General features: G+C 35.1%; 1 protein-coding gene across 1 annotated transcript in view; it reads left to right on the top strand.

The window, feature by feature from the left end:
* The first annotated feature begins 10,441 nt into the window (after positions 1-10,441).
* The window catches only part of LOC140753682 (MOXD1 homolog 1), a 108,867-nt gene continuing 93,423 nt past the window's right edge, over positions 10,442-25,885 (top strand). The window contains exon 1 of the mRNA XM_073088412.1: positions 10,442-10,709. The gene's annotated coding sequence lies outside the window, so the exon portion shown is untranslated. The remainder of the gene's footprint in view (positions 10,710-25,885) is intronic.

Here is a 25,885-nt window from a genome sequence, read left to right as displayed (position 1 = left end):
GTCAGTATTCGCGCGTAATTACGATAGAAGTAATGGCCACGTTTTGGGAGGTGATAATAAATCGAATGTTCTCGATGTGATTACATTTCTCGTGCTATCCGTCTTTGTCAGTCATCCATTACTGGAATATTCCAAATAATGAGTACTTACTTACTTAAAATTTGATTGATTTTCCTACTTTACTAAATAAATTTTCACTAATAATCCTAATGCTTGTCAGTTGTAAATAACATTTTGGAATGAAGATCGTTTTCAAATCTTCATATTTTGAAAGATGTTTCGAGGAAAAGAAATTCTGAAATTTAAGCGCATCTCAAGCAAATTGATCCTACATTTAAGAATCAATCTGTTTTACTTATTTAGTACGTACGGTTTCCTACATCTGATAAAAAGGGAACCCTTTTACGATCGCTGTCACGTCTGTCTGTTTATCTGCCAGAGCCTATTTGTTCCAAATCTACTAGACTTGAACGGAAATATTTGACTTCAGTACAGGCAATGGTTACTTATTCACGAACATATAAGATGGATAAACAAACAAATCCTGGATTTTGGATTTTGTTTTATAATACATGTAACAGACGAGCATGCAGTCCACCTGATGTGGCTACTACCGCCCATAGACATCTGTAATCAACCCCAGGTAGGATTAGATACTCCTACCTGAGGTCGGCCACAGATGCGCCGCTGCCTCTGATGACTAAGATGGATCACCTCGGAAAAGTATGTTTCTCTTAAGACCACCCTTAAGACCAGAATACAGCAGCGCTTAACACTGCTGTTATGAGGTAGAAATACGTGTGGCGGTGGTGCTGCCGGAGTCGAACCGCAATGGGTTCTACTACCTTTTATTAATTATGTTAGACGATTATTTTCAGTGACGACATTAAATGACCTTAAGCGTCTTGATTCTGAAAGAAGACCTGTACCCAACTTTAGAACAATAACAGAGCTAGTTACATAATATACGGGTTACAACTTCATTAAAATAGGTACCAACATGCCGTATTGAGATTGGCAGCAGATATAATTCCTATTTTATATAAAATTGATCATAGATACCCATGACACTCATTCCAAAACATAAGGCAGATTGCATAGTTGACAACTAAGTGTGTTATAAACCAAATAAGTTAGAAACCAATCACAAACTAAAACGTAACATCCTAAACTAGAGCAAAACAGGAAGTAGTTAAGTGGCTCCTAAACGACCGTTTCCTGATTCATGACTCGATCGATGTCTACAGCATCTTATTAACTCCAAGAAACTTGGATTACTCTTGTTGGAAGGTATACGTTGAATCAATAAAGATTGGAATCTAAAATGTGCATGCGGCATTAGTATATACATTCTACTCAATAAAGTGTGGAAAGACTTAATTTTTCTTAATAAATGTTAGGATAATAGTGATACCAATAAAATAATGATATCGCTTTTATTTTTACTTGCAATATCGGTATTGGTATTTCAAAGTTTCATGCTCAATGTAATGCATAAAAGGATTACTATGTCCCTCTGTACCTTCTGTCATCTACTTTAATGTTTATGAAAAAATATGTTTATCGAAAAAAAATTAAAGTTTATAAGCGCCTTTCCAGTGTTTGAGTTATATCCTTATTTCAAATAGCTTTCTCGTCACATGTTATGCAGCAAAACAAGGATGAAAATACAGTGCGAGCGAGATACCACCAAATCAGCCGCGATCTATGTTTCTAATCTTCAATGATTCGAATTACCTAAACTAACACTTCTACTAACAAACCGAGTAACATAACGACGTCAGTTCCTAACAAAAAGTACTGACGAGGATCGTTCTCGATATATTTGCAATTTCCTAGGAATCCCTCGTGACCTTCCACGTTGAGAAAGAATTTGCTGAATGAAAGATGCCGGGCAAGATGGCGGCGGTCCAGGTAAAAATGCCTTTACGAGTAAGTGCGATAGCTCAATGGGATGCACGGCGATTCTTTTGTGTTGGACATCTCGCGATTTGGTTTTTGCGCGCAATTTTAGTTTGTAATTTATGGTCTGGTTTGTGACGGTAATCGGTATAGTGTCACTGGCCTTGGGATACGAGTAGATGTTTAATTTTGATTGGGATTTATAATTTAAGTTTTCATTTCATAAATGCGTCTAATTACTTACTTCTTATTTTTTTAATATATATTTTCTGCAAATATAGGTAAAGACAATATTTTTTTAGTCCGAGTACATTACACATTACTTTAAGTAACGTCAATTGGACTTTTAGGTAACTACTTGGCCAAGCAAAGTCTCGAATAATGTTTTCTTGTTCTGTAACTTATTTTTACCTTAATACAATATTTTAAATTATTGATATTAATAAAAAACATTCATTTATTATTAGGATTAGGTACTCATTACGCAAGTAATGATCCTTTAAACAGAATAATTGTTTAAACAAAACAGTTGATTAAGGCACACAAAAAGTGTTAGTCCAAGAAAATGTTCGAACAATTAAGTAGATTGATGAGTATTCCAGTTCTCTAAGAAATTAATTTCTTAATGGCCTTTGAGAAAAAATTGCTTATTTATCCTTTTAAACGTTGGCCTTTAACAATTCTCGTTAACGCCTTCTAATTCTTAAATATAGGTATTTAACTAACTTCAAATAGAAATACAATCCTTTTATTCTTTGTCAATGTCGCTATTAAGCTCTTCTATTTCAGACTAAAACAGGATAGACATTACGCTATTAATATAAACCTACATGTTTAGGTTAGGTTAGGTTACGGTAGGTAAGTAGACCCGGACATATTGTTGGATAAGATAACTAAAACATTTTATGTCCATCTATATATGTATCTGTATTTTTATCCCACTGCGTAGAGAAGGTTGTGTTATTGGAGCATTCGTTTGTCTCTTAGGCACATCCTACAGCCCAAACAGATTCACGGATTTTAGCACGAGATATGTTTATTGTGTCTAAATTGTAGTGAACTACGCTATACTGCTTTAGTCGGTTTTTTTTTTTGTTTTATAATAATTGCCGGTTTACTAAATACCTAAAATATTTCATTCGAATCATTAATCCCATTTTCGAGTAACCAATTACATTTACATATCCATATTAACAGTAATTTCTCGTTTAAATTTATATTTAGAAATAATTATTAATTACTTCTCTAACACCTGTCCATTAAAAATGACATTTACCATCTTGCCCATACTCCAACCTTCCATATTTTTATTCCGCCTTAATTACGCCATGAGGCCCGTCACTTTAATTAATCAGACTTGGTCTCCCAAACACCAAATAATCCTTTTTAAATTCCATTAATTAAAAGCAATTATCGTCTATTTACATAAATTAGAGTTCATTCCTATGTTGGCCTTGTATTTAAGAATGATGGCAGTTGTACCAAGCTCTTTGACCATGCGTCTTCATTTTACGGGACTTTGTGGGACCCGCGAGTGAGGTTTACCTAAACTTCAGCAATTTAGAACCATTTTGATACCGCCAAATACATAAAGTGTCTTATGCAAATGGTACACATTTGAATAATGAGTAAGTTTAGAAATACTTTGAGTTAAGTAATAATAACTGGTGATAACCTTTGAAGTTAAATAAACTACAATGAAAGTTGAAGGGGGCACTACCTTTTTCTGCCTAATAACGACAGTATTCAGCGCTGTTGTGTACTGGTTTGAAGGGTGTGGTAGGGATACATATCTACTAATTATCCGGGTGCTTCATCCTTAGTCCACAGGGGTAACAACGTATTCGTGGTCGATCTCGGGTAGGATTCTTATCTTATCTTACCTGGGATTGATAACTTACCATTAAGTGGACTGCATGTTCGTTTGCTATTTTTTTCAAAAGGTTGGAAAGAGGCGTGTGATGCTAAATTGGTACGTATTAACTCTACTAGACAACGGATGTGGCTAGAAATAAATTGCATCTACACGTAGTGAACTATTATTTGTGATTTTGATCAATTTTAGAATTGTTTCTTTAATTTAACGATCGAAAATAGGATATTACCAGTACCATTAATATTTTAGTCCTGCTAGGAAATATTGCGTGGTTATCACTATTTTCCTCCCCCATTCCTCAATCAATTAGCCGTCATCTTGGCCGTCAACCGTCACTTCCTTCTTACTCATACAAATAAATATCGTCTTTCACATAGCCAAAACAAAATAAGTATATTTTATTATTTCAGTTACATAATTCAAGTTTTTTTATTGGAAATGAAATAGTTAATGAAAGATGTAATTAATGAATATGTGCACCTGGTGTCTTTAGTTAATATGACTATGACAAGGTTATAAAATTTAATTATCATTCGTAATTAACATAATAATAAAGAAAAAAAATACTAAATGTGATGTTAAGTGTAATGATTTTGAATTCAATGATTTTTACTGGTTTGACTCTGAAGGTGAACCAAACCTATTTCTGGCTAGTAACAGTAGTGTTAAACGCTGCTGTATTTCTGTTTGAAGGGAGGACAGGAAGACAATCTGAGACGATCTAACTTAGTCCTCAGGAATAGCAACGCATCCGTGCCTAACCTCAGGTCTCTTATTTTATCTGCGGCTAATTATAGATGTCCATGGGCGGCAGCAGTCAACATCACATGGACTGCAAGCTGGTTCTAAAAGTACCTATATTTTTTGATATTTTCTTTATAGACCAAATTTTCACCACAAACACACAGAGGTCATGTAACAGGACCATTACATGACCTCTTATACTTAAAATTATGGTGGCAGTTATATTCGTCTAATGTGATCATGCATCTCCATAATGTGGGATCCCGTGACACCCACGGAGCGAGTTTCGTCTAAAGTTAGCTAATTTGGACTGCTATTGTTACTTTACTACAGTTGAGAGGTGGTTGAGTGCCACAATGGCACTTGCATGTCTCGTACATAGGGTTACCACCCGTTTGGGTAAACCGGATCAGTCCCAAGTGTAAGTACGTGTTGGGGACGTCTGGATATTTTTTGATAGTTTTATCTTGTGTAAGTTAGGTATTGAACACTGTACAGATGTAAATGTGAACTCAGGTCTCTGTTCAGAAATTTCTGTCCTGATTTACAATTTCAATGATGGCAACCTACCCTTATCAATCTCCAAAATAATGTGCATGTGGTATGATAAGAACTACCGATTTACATATTTATAAGAATACTAATTAATGTTAAATAAAATATGTAAAAAACTTAATAACTAAATTAACAGTATCCCAGCTCCATAATGTCTTAAGTGAACTTTTAAGCCAAATGTTTGGTTACAAAAAGGATTAAATACAGTTTAACAAAAAGTTCAAAGATTAAAATATATCCATAAATATAACTTTACTTAAAGTGCCTCAATATAATATAATAGGTACCTTTTTTTTTTGTTTACGAGGGGGAAACCTTCAAAAGGTACCCGGTCCCGTGGGAGTGACACAGGGTTATATGGGATTTTTACCGCACTAAAACCCCCCCGGTGGCCGTCCTCTACGTTGCCAAAAGAACTCCGGGATCTCCTACGGAACGCAAACGGAGTCCTCTGAACGCGTTGCCCCTTTGGGCTCCATCTAGGTGAGCTTCAGGATTCGTCACACCGTCTAGTGTTTACGAGGGTATGCGTCCACACACTCCGTCGTTCTTCCGGCAGTTGCCTGCCGGACGGCTCGACCTCACAATCTTGCCGCCCCGGAAGCCCCCTTTTAGTCGCCTTTTACGACAGGCACGGGATACCGTAGCCCTATTCTAGTCCCTGGACTACAGGGACAGGGGGGCGCTATCTGCGCCTTCGGCGCCTACTTCTCCGAGATCGGCGCGCTCCCTGGCCCGTTCGGCGTCCTCATTGGCGAGCATAACGCGCTCGCAGAATGCAACCACGCTATTCCACGCCTCGCCAGAACGGACCATTGTTGCAACGACAGCCTCCGGGGAGAGGTCTGGTCCTATCCGTTGCACCAGGATTCGCCGCTCGGACTGCCACGCTGGACAGTGCTCGAATCGTGTGCTGCGCGGAATCCTGGGCATGCCCGCAGTGGTGGCACTGCGCTGTCGCTTCCCTGCCTATTCTATCCAGATGCTCACCGAAGCAGCCATGTCCGGTGAGCATCTGTGTCAGCCGGTAGGTGACGCATTTCCTCAGTTGGGCAGTACTGCACTGACTACGCGTTGGCGTGCGCCCCGTGGCTCTTGTAGCCGCTCACGCCAGCGTGTTAGGGCGCGCCAGCTGACTTTCGTCCGAAGCATTCTAACCGTCTCAGGATCAACCAGCTCAGCTATGGCGGAGTATATAATAGGTACCTACTCAATAATCTTTGACGAAGTTCACATTGTTGTGTACTTACTTAAAATATGTATGCAATTTAGTATACAAAGTCAAGGTTATAAACACGTAGTAAGTAATAAAAGGATAATAAATGTCAAATACCTATAGATAAAGAAATGATCGAAATGAAAATCACTTATTATTCAGGTAGAAAGAGCATTGATAAATGTCGGAGTTAGGACCTAACTCTTGTAAAAAATGATATTAATATTATTATACGAATTATGGACTTATTCTACTAAATTTGTGTACACTAAGGATTGATATACTAAAAAAGTGATTGAGATTTTCGTTGCGGTTTTCGAAATTTAATGCATTTAAAAAGAAGAAGGCGGAAAGTAAAGATGACATAAAATAAATATATATTACAAACTTAAAATTAAATAGTTAGGTAATTTGTTCATATATGATTTCTGGTATTCCATCAGTCGAATAGGTCTGATATACAAATAAAACCAATACAAATAATGCTATAATAACCTACTCCGTTGCGTTGTTCTAAAAACGAAATTTCTAGAACCTACCTACCTACCTACCTAGTACCTACAGCTTCGTAGAATGATTCCGTACCCTCAGTATTAGTATTCGACACGAATACAACACAGATTGGATCAGGCTTGGTCAACAAATACAAAAGGTTTTTACATGGGCAATCTATAAATATGTACATTATGTACGAACAATACATACCTACAGAGGAAATCAGAACCTCCTCCTTTTCGAAGCCGGTTTATTAAAGTTTATGAAATTGACATTTTAATTAAAAAAATGTTCTGAATTCCAAATTGTTTCTTAGTTTTAAAACTTAAATTTATTTCGGCATAGATCAGGTGTTGCAAACATTTTTTGAATGGTAAAAATTAGCGCTGTTTTTATTAATTTTTCAGAAGTAATTTTACTGTTTGTATTGTATCGATTAATACAGTGAATAACTTTAGATATTTAACGTTTAATATAAGGAATGGGGGAATATGAATTCCCTCGAGAACCTTAAAAATACAAAATATTATTAGCCATGTGTTTAAAGTATTTTAACACACATTTTTAATCCATTATTGCAATTGTACAGTATTTTTAAAAAGCTTAATTGAACTTACAATATTAATATTTATAACTAATATTTCTAATACAAGTTTCTCGGTATGTTCGCAACAAAACCAGTAACATCAAACGTCTTGTTACGTAAGATGCTCTCAAAGATATGTATCGTGAAACCAAAGAGAGCAGTAGCAATAACAAAAAACTGATCCCTAAGTCCTATTACGGCGTTGATAATTGCGTTTCAAGTGGACGGCTCAAGGATCCTTTTTTTCATCCCCATTGAACGGGTGTAGAAATACTTTGTTTACTCTCAAGAGATGAGGACGTTTGAGATAAAGAAGGTTGTTTTGTTCCCATTGCAATGCGGAGATTTTCTGCGAAATGGCCGTATTTCACTTGAATGAGACATATAGCCCTAAGCCCAGGAGATTTCTAAAACGTTTTGCTGGGCTACTCTTGTGTTAGTTATTATTATGTTAGATAGGAGAGTATTATTAATCAAAAATATATTGAATCATAACTTTGTGCCTAGTTCCTATAAAATGAATCGTTAGCCTTGAAGAGAAGACGAATTTTATGGATTAGTTTACGCAAAATAAACAATGTGCTGACATGCGGGTCTAGTTATTCTAACTGTTCTCAAATACCTTACATGAAATAAATATTAGTTAGAAAAATTATTCTGTTATTCTGTCATATAGCATGAAAAAGCATGCTCGGATTTGGAACACAGTATGTACATACCTACCGGCTGAGTATTTCATTCTTGGAATGATTACTTAAGAAATGTGGCGAAATTCAATATTGCCTAAGTAAGCTTTACGTTATCACATTACCGCAAAATACACTCGCTTTGTTTGTTAGATCACAAATGCCTCTAGGTGTTTTTACCTATACTGAAATTACGAGTATGCCGGCTATTCACGTATACCTATCACGTCTTACAATTAAAAGTACTAGAGATCTACTAGCAATTTAAAAATTAAAATCGGGTTTAAAGATCCAATTCCACGAATAAGCACCATCCGATTCTTGTTCACTTTCGTGTTAGTGAAACTATTTGAAAATTTCACTTAGCACTACAAAATTAAAGTCGAAATTATATTAACCCGTGCCCTTCATGAACGTTTTTGTGATTGCAAAAGGTGTGGGGTAGCTCTTTTATTTTTCAAACAGGATATCCTGGCGGGGCGCGCCGGTCGTTTCCGAGCATACGGTTGTAGTGATGCCATAAAAAACTCAGTAGCACGTGCACCGGCAAGTGGAGTTTAAACTTCCAACGCGCCGGCTTTTTAGGGCTTTTTGGTGTGGTTTTGGTTCATAGATCAAGTGGAATTTGAGTTAATCGTGATGTAAAGTCGCAAAGTATAGTTTTCAGTTTATAATGGACGGTAAGGATGCAATGTATATGAACGTTATCTGTTCGATTACACGAATCAAACGGATTGCTAGGGTATATGTGTAATCAACAGAACCATAGGAGTCCTTTCTGATCGATAACTGATGTATTGCTATCCTCAAAAAATATTCTTTACGGATACTTCAATTACGTCTCCAAATTGCACCCTGTAAATAAGAGTACTGGAGAGCTTTACTGGAGAATCATAAAAATATAATTTTGTCCTGTATGTGATTTTAATAAATTTCATCATTTCTGTCTTAAAAAAAGCAACCCTGTGAATAATGTATGAAAACGGTCTATAATTTTCATTAAAGTTAAATAAAAGGGCATTGTTATATTTTTTTATTAAAGAAACTGAACAGAAAGTAGGTTCAGTCATTCACAAATTTGTAGAGTGTAGTTCGGTACTCACATTATAAATTTATTCCCACCACGAGATTCACACTAGGAGCTTCAAAGAGCTTTGTGCTAAACAAAGTTAAGCTGTATAAATAACAGCAAGGTCTTCTTATCTATGTATCTTATATTTGCTTTGTAAGACATTGTATTAAAATTTAAATTGAGTCTAATGTAGCTCTATAGCTACTTATATTTATTATATACTTAGCCGATGTCTATTCCAGCGTATTACAGTGGCAGCAATGATAAATTACGGTGGGGACTCTGATGTATAGGTCGCCAGCAAAATGTCCCTATCTGGATCCACGGGGATTGCACGGATAGCCCGAGATTGCTTTAGTTGACTGCGATAACTCTCTGCTCCCATAATACTTACTTTGCACTTTCAGTATAAGATTTATGTGTAACTTAGTAATTACGCAACTGTTTTATTCGATTTACGTGGTTTTTATTTAATTGAATTTATTTTTTCCTTTGATACCTACATATTTTTCTGTCAAAAATAATTTAGGTACCTACTGCTAAGGTTAACGGAAATTTAATTCAATCCTAATTTATAAAATTCTTATTAATTTAGTGCAAATATAAAATATTAAACATAATATTTACAAAACCTTTAACAAAGTAACAATAATTAAGCTATTCATATATCAAATTCGAAAAAAGTTGTGAAGTGAAAACGAAATAAAAATTGCGGCATAAAAAATTGTTAAAATATCATATTTTTACATTGTTTGACTAATCGGTAGTTCATTGGGTGGGACCGGCCATGATAATATATTTGGAAATTATGCTAAGTAATTTTATCTCATTCCTAATGGTATAATTTAGATAGGTCCAAGATTTATTTTTAAATTATGTATAGTTTATTATGTTGTGATACTCGTAATATGTAAGCTAAGATAAAGTAAATTAATGTTACAGTAATAGCGAATGAAATATATGGTATAATTTATATTTTGTTATTAGTAAAATATTGTATTGGATGTACTTATTTTATATTATTTATTATAGCCACTGAAATATACCATTACTTTCTCAAGTATGATTTAGATCTTTGTGAAAATATGTTACATTCGGAATACATAACTCAAAATAAATCAAAAACGCTCTTAGACCCCAAATGTTATTCACACCTGCAAGCCAAAAAAGTGCACCATTGATTTTTCTACCCCTCTCTATCCCATTGCGATTCACACACGTAAACGTGAGCACACAAACGTACAAACCATTCACTTGACTCGATTACCGGGTGAGCTTTGTCGAAAATGTTCCGTTTCGTTCCGTTCACATTCATTTGTGTGGCGACCACAGACTATACGCTGCCGCTCGATTCGAAATTCGATTCAGTCAGTCTGGCGCTGGCCGTCAAAGTGTTATACGCATGCGTGCTGCGATCCAACGTACACATTTCGAAAGATCGTAAACAGTGAATGTTTGTGCAAAAATTAAATTAACAGTGTGTGCTTATTAGTTTTTATACATATTAAAGAGGACTGCTTACACAGTAATTGTACATTTTGTGTATCACAGTGCCGATTTGTGCATCGAACTTGCAAGTGAGTATTCTCTTGTTGTTTTTTCGCACGACAGCCGGCCGGTAAAGATTTTGTTTTTGTACGGAAACGTCGGAAATGCTTGGAATATGATTTAAAGGTCTGATTAATATGGTATTAATTAATAACTGCTGAGTATTAACTATATATTTAACGATCTTTTGATTACTTTTTATATACTATCTGAATAAAATTGTTCCTGATGCAACTTTTTAGGTAGCACGTGAATATATAAGTATCTATAGTACCTACGATAATTTCGTGTGATGTGTATACTTATAGATTATGTTCTTAGTAATAAGTTGATATTTTATTTATGTGTGTTTGAATAGTTAGGACTTAGGACAAATTATATCAAACATATCTACCTAATTACGTATAATTTATGACGTACGCAGCGTAATTAGTTTTACTACGATTACTTATTGAGAGCTTAATTGGGTTCAGTTTATAGTGTCGTTAAGAACAATGGCGTAATTTTATGTTACGATAGTGGTAAGACGGGAAAAATGGGAGGGACGCGGATTCCTTAGCCTTGTACGAGAAATTCCTTACATCAGAAGTCAGGTCCAAATAATCACGATATTTGGTAACGAAATGAAGGTTATTATTTAGTCCTCATCTTAACTTTTATACTTACTTAATACTTACGTATTTAACTTACCTATCAGGTTAAAAATAAATGATGTACGATGTAACATTTGTTTACCAATTCGCACTTGTCCAACGAAATGGACTATGGCCTAATCCTTTTCATTCTGAGAGGAGACTCGTGCCCAGCCGTGGGACAGTAATTGGTTGATAATTATGATTTGCTTGCCATACTTAATCCATTTACGCCCGTCATTAATAATCAATCTATCCAATGATTTGCCTACCATACTTTTGATAAATTCTACCCTAAATTAGATCGTTAATTAGGACAACGTTGTTTTAGTTATTATTTTTTTCGATTAAAACAAAACAGATTGAAACCCATTAAGTAATATAATCAACATATTTTTGCCAATCAGGACCTACGATGCACGCATAAATCAATCTTATTATAATTGCAATATCACTTGTAATTCCGTGCACATTATTCGACAGGCGCCGTTAAGTATACCATGTAGGTATAATTGCATCCGGTCAATGAACTCATGTCTCGTGCCATACATAGACTAATGTTCTCATAATTCTTTTTTGGTATTTTTTCGAGACAACTATCTGTCAATAATAAACTTGGCTCCTTCCTTTTGGCTATTTCGAATTTTAAAAATGGGAGCCAATATAATTATAGAAAGTATAACATACTTTTTGTGTAAGTACTACAGAAAGTCTATCCCAAATTTCCGGAATTGAAATAACGAAAGAACGTTGCAGTTCATCTGATGGTAAGTGGTTGCTACTGCCCACAGAAATCTGTTTACGTATAATGTAATAACTTTTTTTTTATAATATAGTAGTAGCAATAGAATGCAGTCCACCTGATGGTAAGTGTTTACTGCCGCCCATGGACATCTGTAATCAACCCCAGATAGGATTAGATATTCCTACCTAAGGTCGGCCACAGATGCGCCGCCACCCCTGAGGACTAAGTTGGAACGCCTCGTAAAAGTATGTCTCCCTTACCACACCCTTTAAACGAGAACACAGCAGTCCTTAACACTGCTGTTAGAAGGCATAAAATGTTTGGAAAATCCAAAAGTGCACGACTCATAATGCTCATTTAATTATGAAATATAAAAAAAAAAAAAAAACTTAAGTCGTTCAAAATTATTTGCCGTAAAAACAGCTGTAGTAGGAAGAAGGTACTGCACAAGCGCCCCTGGTGGAATAAATGTACATAATATCTATAGATATACAGTCTTGTAGTTTTCGTTTTTTATTAATTGCAATTAAACGACACTGAATTTATTAATCATTCGCATTCAGTGACCTACAATCGTCGATTAGAATTTAAAAAAAAAAAATTAACTCAAATGATGGATTTTTTCACAAGTTACAGTGTTTTCAGGTTTCACACATGACGGACAGGAAATTTTTTTGACCTATTTTGGTGTTTTTTTCCAATTCTATTGCAGTAAATCAATTTTTAAAAAGTATGGAATTAATCTCCATTAAATTATCTCGACAATAGTATGCGAATATTTTGATTCCGTGAACTATCAAGGCTATAATAATAAAAATAGCCGCCAAAATGAAGCGAAAAATTTTTTTCGATCGTAAAGCACTCTCTGATGCTTCGCATCATGAGTCGTGCAATAGGTGTGGCGGTGGTGCCGCCGGAGTCGAACCACAAAGGGTTCTACCACCTTCTAAACACATGTTTCTATTATTCATGTGATTGTAACTTTGAGGAGGATTGTAATGCTACCGAAGTTATTGTTGTTGTGCCTTAGCATAAATACATAGGTGTGTCAATAGTACTTACACACTCAAGCACAAGGGTTTTACCATCGTACGAATGAAGAGGAATTTATAAAAATGCTTAGAAAATTATACTTTGGAAGATAATTTTATTGAGTCATAGTAACGTTTAATTGAATCAATTTACTTATATAGATTGTAACTAAATAATATTTATTACACAAGAACAATACTCATTTACTTTATGTACGTTACCATACTAGGACAATAATTCATTCATATTCAATTGGATTTTTCTGCACGCAAAACCCGGAAAACCGCAATTTGCAACAAGAATTACCTATATTTATTATTCATGTTTTAAACTATTTTTTAATTCCTTATTTGGAATTTCCTACTGTTTTAAAACACGCAGATTAAAATTAAAACGTATATTTTAACTAATAAAAGAACATCTTAAATGAAATATTTAATATGTAAAACATAAAATGATAATGTTTTTATTATTCTTCAATATGGAAAAAATACAGTAACAAAATTGCAATAGTTTTATTATCAAATAAAATATTTATTAAAGAATTTAATGCCACCAACTTAAAAAATATTATCAACATGTCTTCAAAAAAAAGTCTTAATTAATGTTGGCTAAATCTAGCTTACCTTAAGCGCGCCGTCAATGTTATTAGCACTATGCGGAAAATTTCATTATTTAAGCATATGACATTCTTCACCTTTGTCCTCACTGATAAATGATAAATTTTATCGTCCTTATTACCTTATATAATGTGTTACAAATATTCAACATTATACCCGATTGAAGACACAAAGTCGGCATAATGTATTACGGAGATAAACTTTTTATTTCATTAATTATACCTTCTTTGATCGGTTAGGTTCAGCAAAAGCCATTTGAATTACAGACACATAAACTTGATTTATTTTATCAATAAAGATTACACAAGTCTCACATAATATGTTATACCCAGTTACAAGATTATGCCCCACATTTCTTGTCCCCAGGGAATTTTGGAGTGTAAGCAATTACGCCCAATTAGTTATGTAAATGCCACTAGTTTTAATTATGAATCGACTTGTTTATGGTTTATGCCATCTGCCTATTTCAAACAGCTGCATACCTAAGCTTCAATCTATTTCTACACATATAATTAATCGTAGATAGATCTGTCTGTGATTTAAAACGAAGTCGGTATATTATTTTATTTTTTACAAATTGACGTTTACAAACATTTGACACTGATTTGTAAATACGTTGGTGATTTTTACAATCTGACACTGATTTGTCTCTCCTAGTTGTGGGGAAACAAAAATACAGGAACATGAAGAACGGGCTGACTATCCCACTGCTGGGTACGGGTCCCTTCTCAGAGTATAATGGGTTTAGACCATAGTTTACCGCGCTGGCTAAGTGCGAATTGGTAAACTTCATACATCCTTAAGAACTTTTTTAGAATTGTCAGGCGCCGGTCTCCTCACGATGTTTTCCTTTGTTGTTTAAGCAGGTTATAATTAATTTCTAATATGCTCATAACTTTGGAAAATCAGATATACGTGCCGGAATTTGAATCTTGGAATCCGAATGAGAGGCTGAATTTATAACCACTAGTCTATCTCTCACTGCTATGGTTGCAATCACATGTCAGCAAAAAAAGTTTTATAAAACCATACTTATGGGTAATTTCATACACTACTGACTATAAATAATCCTAGGTAACAGCACTATGATGCTGACTCAAATAAATTACGCGCTGTTTTACAAAGAAAACCGCTTTTACGCATACCGTAGGTAAAAGATTAAAGATAAACACGTCATCAGCACCACACTATAGTCACCAGACTTTATTATGAGTCATTTTATAGTGGTGTAAATATTCACTGAGTAGCTAAATATAAATAAATTCCTGTTTTCAATATGATAAAGCACGTGATAATTAATTTGTTATATGCACATAATTTAAAGCCGGTGGCGTGCGCTTGGATTTGAATCTAGCATCCACAAAGTCAAAGTTGGAAGTTCATACAACTTTCGCGTAATTTTTATTAATTCGTCATTCCATTACCGTCCTACTGCTGGCTACCGTTCCTCTCAGAGTAAGAGGGGTTTAGGCCATCGATAGTCCACTACGAGCACTAAAGATTACGCATCCTTGCTTTGTCTATAATAATACAAAATTTCTAAGATGTTGAGTACATGGTTAATCATTTTTAGCAAGGAAAGCTCCCGTTATTTATAAGCAATCTATCCAATGATGTCGATATTTGACAACTTGTGCATACTACAAATTCTCTTTTTTTGGCACAATTTGGATAGATTGAGTATACGCGTGATCTACTTCAAAACTATGTCACTTTCTTCACCCTATTTTTAAGACAATTTGATGTCGTTACTCCGATTGGCAGCAACTCTTGGCAAGGCTATGATTACATTATTGGTACATCTGTGTAGGAGTGGTCTGGTTTTGCAGTGGGAACACGCCTTTAGGGCGAGGTTACATGTGCCAATATTTGTTTTGCGATTCTGCGATTAGATTGCTTGTTGACGAAACCAAGTCAAATATTTATGACTATGAGGTTTGCAAATACGTATTTATGAGGTATGCAAAATGTACTTTAAAGACGGCTTAGGTTAGCTTATTATATAATTTTAGAGGTCTACTGAGTAGTGTTTAGTAGAATTATTAAATGTTATTTTAATCATACATGTACATGAGTACTAATAAATTCTTGAGGCCCCCAAGAGTAAAGCGTGTTAAGCGATCATAACCGAAGATATTCTAATCGTAGTCGTTTGGATTACTTTGATCTCAAAACGCAGATGTGCATAGGTAGGGTTTAACATCATGTGGAATGCATTCCCGTTCTATTATTTCCAATCAAGTGGAAAGCATCCCCATTCTATTCTTCGCAATTACAAAAGTCGCAAAATCGCTTTACAAATCGCACCCTCTGCAACGGTCCTAACGAGTTTGCAGGGTCACACGTCCCGTCACCGCGTCGCCGTTTCCCATGATACGATGATACAATACCCACGGGTCATTGTCACGTTAATAGGCAAATTCGAGTTATTTGTAATGAAGTGTAACTAGTCCGGTTACAATACGGTTTACGTGACGCTTGTATTAGGTAGAAATTGTAGGTAAATGATGAATTTGGATTTCTTGTTATTTGAATGGCTTGATCTAGATCGGAATCTAAGTTTTTGTGTTCAGTACCTGTTATTTTTGTATGTATCAATTACATTTAGGACACATTAAATTAAGCAAGCGCTTACCAAATTATGGTATTGAAAATGACATTCATAGTCCAACCATTAAGTTACGTTTCAAGTTTTTTTCTGTTTATTTATCTAATGCAACTCGTTAAAAGTCAATAGATAACTGTTACTAATCAAATTTAAGATTATTTATCATGTAAGTTGAGTCTCAAAAACCAGTTTGAAAATTCAGATGCATTATTTTACTTCGACGGCAGGATGTTATTAAAATTAAAACGATCTCATTCGCTGGCATATTGGCATTACAGTCTTAACATCCTGTTTTTTCTGCTGTTTAATTCAGCACAATATACCGTATATGGTATCATTTTATCACTTTTTGTGCTACTCTTCACACAATATTAATATCAGTAAAGTTTTTATGTCCTAAAAAAGTGCTTCCTTCAGAACAGGCTATCGATACGTTCCGTACTAAAGGAAGACATTTAATAGGCTTCGAACGACAAAAACGGTTATCTCTAAATTCTTGCTGAAATATGGTATCATGTGAGGGTTTTTATATAAATTATGACACCCGTCTCCATTGGGTGAGGAAATGTCTTTATAAAAAGGCAGGAAGGATAGGATACTTCCTGAGACTTAAGAGGTTTCCATAAGTGCATGATAGCGTGCCAATTTTTGATGTGAAACATCTATAGCCGCACGTAAAACCGATTTCTGGCGTGGCGACGCATGCCACGCTATACGATGGTATATATATACAGTCTATATGCAGTAGTGTGTACGATGTGGCGACGCGTCGCCATGCGCAATCGAATTCAATAAATAGTCATCGTTATCTGGAAAAAAATCGTAATATTTTATTTTATCATTATGACATATTTAGCGCCTATCACAATATGTTCTTTTCTGCATATTACTTTTACAAAATAATGTCGATGTTTCACATCTGCCAGGCGTCCCGTGACGGCTCACATTTTTTTAACGATATTAAAGTAAAAGTGAGACTTGTTAGTTAAATAAGGAACATAATTATAAAATAGCGATACACTTATAGTTCAGGTCACTCATAACAGTAAGATCCAGAACAGAAATTTAATTTTGTCATTTCTGGGAATCGAACTCCGATCTCTGTGAATAACTGATAGTGTAACAACTGCGTCGTGCGCGTTATCGTTTTATTTCAATCAACCAATCAAATCATCAAAACATTTATTATTATATAAATTACTTAACTCTTTATTTTATTATTTTACCTTATTATATTGTGATCGTAACTTCAACGACATTAACCAGGCCCTGTCCGTGAAAACTAGACCCATCGATCCTATTCCAACACCCGCATACTTTAGTAATTAGCGCGTTGATAATAACCGAGGGAAACAGGAAGTGTGGCAGACGGCTCCCGAATGTAGCGAACGAATACAAATCTAAAACAGGTAGGATGACCAATTTAACATTTTTAGTTCTGTCAATTGGTATGACCAATACATTTTTGGGTGTCTTTACCTAAACTATACAATGAGATAAAAAAGTGAGTGGACCTTTCGTTTTACGTAATATATCTACCATACGTTATATGTTTGTGTGCTCTTTAGATATAGATAACTCGTATCTAATTATAAAAACCAAAAACCTGATACCTTAAAAATAGTTGACTGAAAATCTATGTCACCCTCATAATTTAGATTTAAGACGAATCTGAAGACACCTCATACGGATTTTACATCCGTCAATACCATTCGAGAAATAGGGCGTGCCAAAGAATGCGACATACATACACATACTACTTCGCATTGGGGAAAATTGTTTTAAATCCAACATAATTTTAAAGATTTCTTAGATATGTAAGAAACAGTCTTTAAATATTTGTCTGTCTCTTTGTGTGGGTTATTTTTTGAATTTGCTGGACCAATTTAAATATTTCCGGAGTGGAAGTAGTCTGTTTTAGCTCTGTTAAGCCAATATCTTTCAAAGAACATTAGAGATGTAGACTTCATGTTTTGATGTCTAGGAAGAGAATCTCATACCGTTTTATATATTCTATGTTAGGTATCGTGGAAATATTGATGTGTATCACAATATGATTAGACAATGATTTACGAATAAGCCATACCTATTACTATAGTATAGTATAAAGTACAGTATAGTACAACGAAGATTAATAAATAATTAAAACGAAAATAAAACAAAGCTAAGTCCACGTCGGTACCACAGTGTACTTTCAAAAAGTCAAGTTCACCTGTTAAGGAGGGCAATTATTAATATGTCCTTAAGACATTTATTTCCATTTTACGTATGACATAGAGACATATTATAAATAAAACATCCAAAAACATGTCCTTCAATATTTTCAACAATAGAAAAAAACAACTCAATCAAAGGTTTGGTCGAAGAAAGCTTAACCAGGTAAACAGAACCGTCGCGCCTTCAGATAAGCTAAACACTGACTTCCTGCGTGTAGTGTGGCCATGACGTGATTTGTAAAACGAGGGACCCTTTTTAATGCGAGGTGCTAAGTGTTTGGACGTGGAACGAATATTTTAGACTTTGACCAAACGTATATTGAAACAAGCAAAATAGGTACTTATCACAGAATATAACTTTAGAAGCGTAGTAGACCAGTTGGTACTGGGTATAAAATATATTTTTAATTTGAAAGAGTCGCGCTTATTAAAGATAGATTGATGATGACTAAGGACATGTTATTGATAGTTTTGATCGTTTTTAAATGTGAAATTAGTTGTCACATTATCGTGGTTAACTTTTTCTAGATACATTTAGTTGCTTAAGTTAGTGGTAGTCCGTTTGATATTGAACATTATGATGAATTTTCAGGCAAGTAGGCTTGTATACAATTTGGAACTCGAAAATCGAAGGCTAAGATTTGAACTACAAGAATACCAAATTGAGACCGGCAAGCAAGTCTAGAATTCAAACTTATTATACCTAGTATCTACGAGTACCATTTAGAGCGCATAAGTTCAAGTATATTAATCTGTTCGTCTTAAACATTACTACCTATAGTAACGCATGAGGTAGATTTTTTAGTATTCAATGATGAATCAGTTTATAGAAGAAAAATAACAATATCTTCATAAAGACAAAGTGTAGATAAAAGTTTTGAAATCACTTCAGTCAGAAAAGAACATAAATCGTGGGCTTGTAGTTTTATAGGTAATTCGGGTCTGAATGGAAACTTTGGAAATTCGACGATACGTTACGCCTCTTGGAAAACTTTTTTCATCTGAACTTTGCCGCTGAAGGAATTTTCCGTCAGAATACCTACATAAGGTGATGGATATGCCGTTAAGAAATATTCATTTGTCATGAACTAATACGAGTTTTTTGCAACATTTATTTTTATAATTGAAACGATCGGGTGTAACGGAAAATTGAGAATTGATAAATTTACCCTTGAGTAAATCAAAATTGGTATCCTAGGTACATAAGAACAGTGTCCCTGTAGTTCCGGGACTAGAATAGGGCTACGGTATCCCCTGCTTGTCGTAAGAGGCGACTAAAAGGGGGCTTCCGGGGTTGCGGGCGGCAAGAGTGGGAGCTCGAACCGCCCGGCCAGCGGCCCCGGGAAGGACGACGGTATGTGTGGTCGCATACCGTCGTACACACCAGATGGTGTGGCGAGCGTCAAGCTCACCTGGGCGGAGCCCCACGGGGCAACGCGCTAAGAGGACTCCGGTTGCGTTCCTTTGGAGATCCCGGAGCCCTCTACGCAGCGCAGAGGACGGCCACCGGGGGGGTTTTAGTGCGGTAAAAATCCCACATAACCCGGCGTCGCTCCCACGTTGTCGGGTACCTTTTGAAGGTTTCCCCCTCGATAACAAAAAAAAAAAAAAAAAAAAAGGTACATAAGAACAGAATAACGTAAAATATACTGATGTACCTCCACATAGTAATACGTACAACATCAGTATCGAACATACGAAATGCTAATGTTAATGTGGGCTGTGTTAATGTGGAAAATCTATTGGCCTGTTTGTTCCGCAAATTATTATTAGAGCAATTTTCGTACAACGAAAATTCCTCAAAAACGTTTACGTAAGGAGCAGGTGGCCACGTCAACTCCAATTTGTCAAGACAGTCCGTTTATCCCATTATCATCCAAAACAGATGACATAAAATCGCGTTTATGACGTGTAAGAGGTACTTTTTCCAATACTAAGAACGGAATGTTTACTTTTAGTAAGACCGAATTTTTTTAATTTAGTCCGAAAACCTGAATAATTGGGGAATAAAGACTAAAATAAAATTAATATTAAAGATGTCCACTAGATTTAAGTGCGTGTGCAAAATCGGTGTAGGTACATCACTATGCAGTTAATTTATTTCGTTGTCAACCCATTACTGTCCCACAGCTGGGAACAGGTCTCCTGTAACTGCGCTGACCAAGTGCGTATTGCTAAACTTCACATACTTTTGAGAAAAAGGTTTCCTCACGATGTTTTCCTTCGTCGTATAAGCAAGTCATAGATTAGTAAAGATCACTCACTCCTAATAAGAAAATGTAACCAGTTTTGACAATTTAAATTGTCACTGTCATCTATTTTCGTGTTTGATCATTTACGTACGAAACGATATTTTTCCGCACTTTTTCTTCAATTTCGTGTTTTTGCACCACTTAACTGCATATGTCGTCATTGTCCCGCGTAAATTACACCGTGACAGGTATTCAATGGCTGACACATTGTCAGCCATTTAAGTCATTTAGCCATTTAAGTCATTAATGGCTTCTTTCAATTACAAGGCGGTGAGATATCTATACTTATCTATGATGCAAGTGATAATTAATTTAGTCATTTATTTACTGTAAAGTTTTTATGTCCTATTGCTGGGCACGGTTCTATCCCCATGGTATATGCTTTGCATAATACACATTCCGATATCGTAACCATTATAAAGGCATGGTCACATCAGTGGCGTTGACTTCGCCAGTGTGACCTCGACCCTGTGTATTTTTAGAGTTCAGCATACCTATTGACTTGTGAGGCGGAGATACATTCGAATTCTAACTGACTCATGCGTACTCTTCTAGTCGCACCTTTGTAATGTAATGTGGAATGTAGAATTTAAATTTGGAGAAGCTTAGTAAATTTCGTATATTTTACAAATGAATTTTTAACATTTTCTAATATTTTTATTGTACATAAGTATAGGGATAGGCTACATCATGATATTTTTTGATCGCCGGCTTTGAAGAAAATCTTTTTTACACGTTATATAGTTTTGTTAATATTTCGGAGGGAAGTTTATATCATACTATCACATCACACGAACCATCTGAGAAGTGTTAAAAATATTTGTTTTATTGTGACCATAAGTTATTCAGGATAATTATTTTTCTTTATTTCGACTTTTCGTAAATAGTTACCCACCGGTCCGCAAGGTAAACGCAAGGGTCCCTAACTTTTGTACTTTACTGTTAGGTAGGTACGTGAGAGGAAGTAAAGAACAAAATATTTAGTTCAAGGACGTTTTAAGAGTTCTTTATTTGGCCCCCTGACTCTAAGAAGGGTTGAGATTTCATATAGGTTACGTGAACAAAATGTATGAAATGTCGAATAACCAAAATGACTGCGGTATGTGTGACACTGACCTGTAAATGCAAGATTTGACATGTAAGAAATAATATTTCAGTAAAAATATTTTGATAATGGCCAAAAAAGTAAACAAGACAAATCTGGTTGCCAGACTTTCTCAGTTGAAGAATGTTGACTAGGTAGTAAATTAAGAAATCAATGTAAGGTCAATTTGTACGTGAAGGATATTTGGAAGGATATTTCTTTTCAGTTTATTATGTTCGATATTCGGATAACAAGAAAACTTAATGATAATTATATAAGTGGTTGGTCTTTTGAAAATTTCTCCCTGTTAATAAAAAACGGAACAAAATATTTTCCTCCGATGAACTTAACGTTACAAAGTCACGGAAACGTACCACTTGTAGTGGGTACCCGACGATTTCGAGACAAAAATACCAATTTGTCCCCAGAAACTCCCTGTGAGCAATAAAAGTGAAGTTACTGCCGCGTCCGCGACAATCCAGCGAAAATTAACTTTATTTTCTGCTGGCGGTACTTCTAAGAGCCGTTTGAGTTTTTCCTCGTGCCATCTGGTTGGTACTGAACATCAATGCTTAGTTGATTGAAGTGTATTTTGCTACCCCGCTACCAGAAAACGAACCACAGTGGTCTACCTATTTAATGTTTTACAATTGTTTCATCGCTTAAAAGTGATAGGTGATCGTAATTTTGCGACCAATTAAAAAACATCAAGTAAGTATGCAAAAAAATATTTAGTTTGTAAGAAAAATGAATTCATTATACCTACATATTTCATTTGTACAACCTCTCTACAAATGTATAGCATAACATTTAAAATTATTTCAAGTATATTATTTCTGTAGACAATTTAATATTATTGAAGTCAATTAATATCATAAACTTTTACTTCAAGTTATTAAGAGCGGACAAAATGTAATCTTTTACGCTCGTTGACTTTTATCTCTTGAAAGCGAATTAAATTTTAAAGAGGTCTGATCTCAATTATCTCTGATCTTAAGAAAACCGTGAGAATATGTATGTTGTTGTTTGTTGTGTTTGTCGAGTACCGATTGACGGAGTATCCCGGTTACATTGCTAATTCTATCTACAAATTATAGTGGTATACTTATATAGTGGCTACTAACCAGCACATTACCTGGATTGTAAACTCAAATCTTCTTAATATATCTGATTTTTATTTTTAATCTTCTATGTACCATACTATGCAAGATAGCAAACAAAATTTGTTACATAAACTTGTCAGGAGCATTTGGGTTATGGTAGCGTATCCAATCGCGGTCCTATGATGCTCTAATGACCCCATACAGAGAATAACACTAATGACTATCCCCACAGCAAAATGAAAAAAGAAGTGTAAATAAAACACGCTGGGATATCAATTCGTTTAAATAAAAAAAGTATGGAGCGAAAACGACTAAAGACTAACTTCAAAAAAGTCTTAGTTGACATTTAACACTAAAATGAAGCATGTCTTTTAAATTACCAATCACACAGAAATGTTAAATTTGCAAACACGTTTTAAGTACTTACAAGGTGTTTAGTAAGCACTGAGCACCGAGTAACGTCGACAATTTGCATATATCCGAAGTTTGTCGCGAATGCCAAATTGTGTTCGTCTCGCGAGTTTATTGACACTACACGTGAATTGGCAAACGTGTTCGCACTTGACCGACAGTAAATCTTGTCTAAACAATGTGTTTGGCGATAGAACAATTGTTAGAACAATCTAGTCTATTATATTTGTGGCTTTGAAATAAAAATGTTATTATACCATTTGTTTCTTCTTCGATTCTAAGGTTTAGATTCTTAATAATTGTCTTTGTTCCTACCCATTTTATGGTTAATGGTTTGAAACTTTATTCTCATTAAGACTTACAATCAATTCACATACATGAGAACATATTTGGTACTTATTTTGACAATTATTAAGGATCATATTTAAATAATTGATTTTAAATAAACTTTCTACATATGTACAATATTTCGTATCGATAATTTTGCATTAGTTTGACCAGTATCAAAAAATATCAATTTATTTTTATGGCATTTAAATATGCATAGATTACTGATATGCAGACATCCAATTTTATTATATATATATAATCCTGTAAGAAATGACGTGCGTTCTCCATGTTGCCGTCTAGGAGCGACTTTGTTGTCTATGGCGGGTTTTCTCCTCTCCCCCCCGAGGCAAAGGGAAAAATATGAGATGCCATAGATTCAAGATGGCGGCCGATTTAAAAATTTTAACTTTTTTATTTATTGACTTTATCCTGATGTTTGTTTCTTTTTCGAATAATATTCGGGTGGGTATTACGATGAAATTGGAAAAAAATGAAAAACCAAGATGGCCGCCGAGATATTTGAGTTTGAAATTTTTCAATTTTCGAGGTGTTTTTGGGAGGTCGTATCTCTTGGGATTTTTAATATTTTGTTGCCATTTTTTAAAATTTTCTCGGATATATCCTCAATTTTGCCAAATCGGATTAATTTTTTTTTTCAACAAGATGGCGGGTCGTCTGTTAGGCGATTTGTAAAATGTATGAAAAAAACAGATTTTTTGAAGTGAAATATTCGGAGGTTGGCAACGTTTGAGCGATTTGCTTTGTTCGGGGCGGTCATGGGGCTGGGTCCGAGGTGTTGCCAGGTTTGAGTTTTTTTCTCCCCACTCTTACAATTTTTCAAACTTTTCATTCAAAAATATGAAAAGTAGAAGGAGAAATATTTTTGATGAACATTTTTCACAGGAATATTTTTTTTGGGTGTCGTAATGACATTTGACCATTTTCGTCGATGTCGACTGGCAACACTGGCCGCAGGATTTTTTTTTCAGTTTTACAAAAATTCGACTTCCTCGACCTGAAGGAGTGGTGGGGGGTGGGTTTGATGTATGAGTGGATTTTTTTATTTGCCTCCGTGTCTATGGGAAAAATCTGAAACTTTCAAAATTCAAGATGGCGGCCGAGCTGGATTGGGCAACTTTTTTTTTTATTTTGCACCTATCCAAGATCGGTATCGTTTCCGGCTAACTTGAGGGCGACTGATACGATGAAATTAGAAAAAGTTGAAAAAACAAGATGGCCGCCGAGATACTTGAGTTTGAAATTTTTCATTTTTCGAGGTGTGTTCGCGGGGTGGCACTGATGTGTTTTTTTAAATATTTTTTTTATTTTTTTCGTTTTTTTTCTCGGATATATGCTCAATTTTACCAAATTGGATTTATTTAATTTTTTAACGAGATGGCGGATCGTTCGTCAGGCAATTTGTAAAATGTATGAAAAATCGCATTTTTTTAAGCGAAATATTTTGAGGTTGGCAACATTTCAGCGAATCGCCTTGTATGGGGCGGTTGTGGAGCGTGACTAGAAGTGTTGCCAGGTTTAGGATTTTTTTTCTTCGTTCATACTTTTTTTGGAACTTTCCATTCAAAAATGTAAAAAGTAGAAGGAGAAACATTTTTAATGAAAATATTTTACATGGGTATTTGTCAGGGGGGTCGTAATGACATTTGACCATTTTCATCCAAATTAACTGGCAACACTGGGAGCTAGATTTTTTTTTTCACTTTTTTGACATTTCGAGTAGCCCAGCCTAAACTATTGGTGGGGGGTAGTAATAATGTATGAGATATTTTTTCGGTATATTATGGTGGTTATGGAAAAAATGGGAAACATACAAAATTCAAGATGGCGGCCCTCCTGCGATTTTCAACTTTTTTTTTATTCTGCGCGCCTATCTGAGATTGGTGTCATTTTCGGCTAATTGTAGGACGACTGTTACGATAAAATTAGAAAAAATTGGAAGAACAAGATGGCCGCCGAGATATTTGACTTTGAAATCTTTCATTTTTCGAGGTGTGTTTGTGGGGTCGTAGCGCGGTGGTTTTATTTATATTTTTTCGATATTTTTGATTTATTGGCCGGATTGTATCCTCAATTTTATCATATGGCAATATTATTTTTTTTAAATCAGATGGCGCACCTTGTGTCAGCCATTTTGTAAAATGTACGAAAAAA

Source organism: Epargyreus clarus, unplaced genomic scaffold (assembly GCF_041222505.1).
Source record: "Epargyreus clarus isolate Ecla_fem2 unplaced genomic scaffold, WU_Ecla_fem_2.2 ptg000027l, whole genome shotgun sequence".
NCBI classification, from domain to species: Eukaryota; Metazoa; Arthropoda; class Insecta; order Lepidoptera; family Hesperiidae; genus Epargyreus; species Epargyreus clarus.
This window is presented reverse-complemented; position numbering and strand designations above follow the sequence as displayed.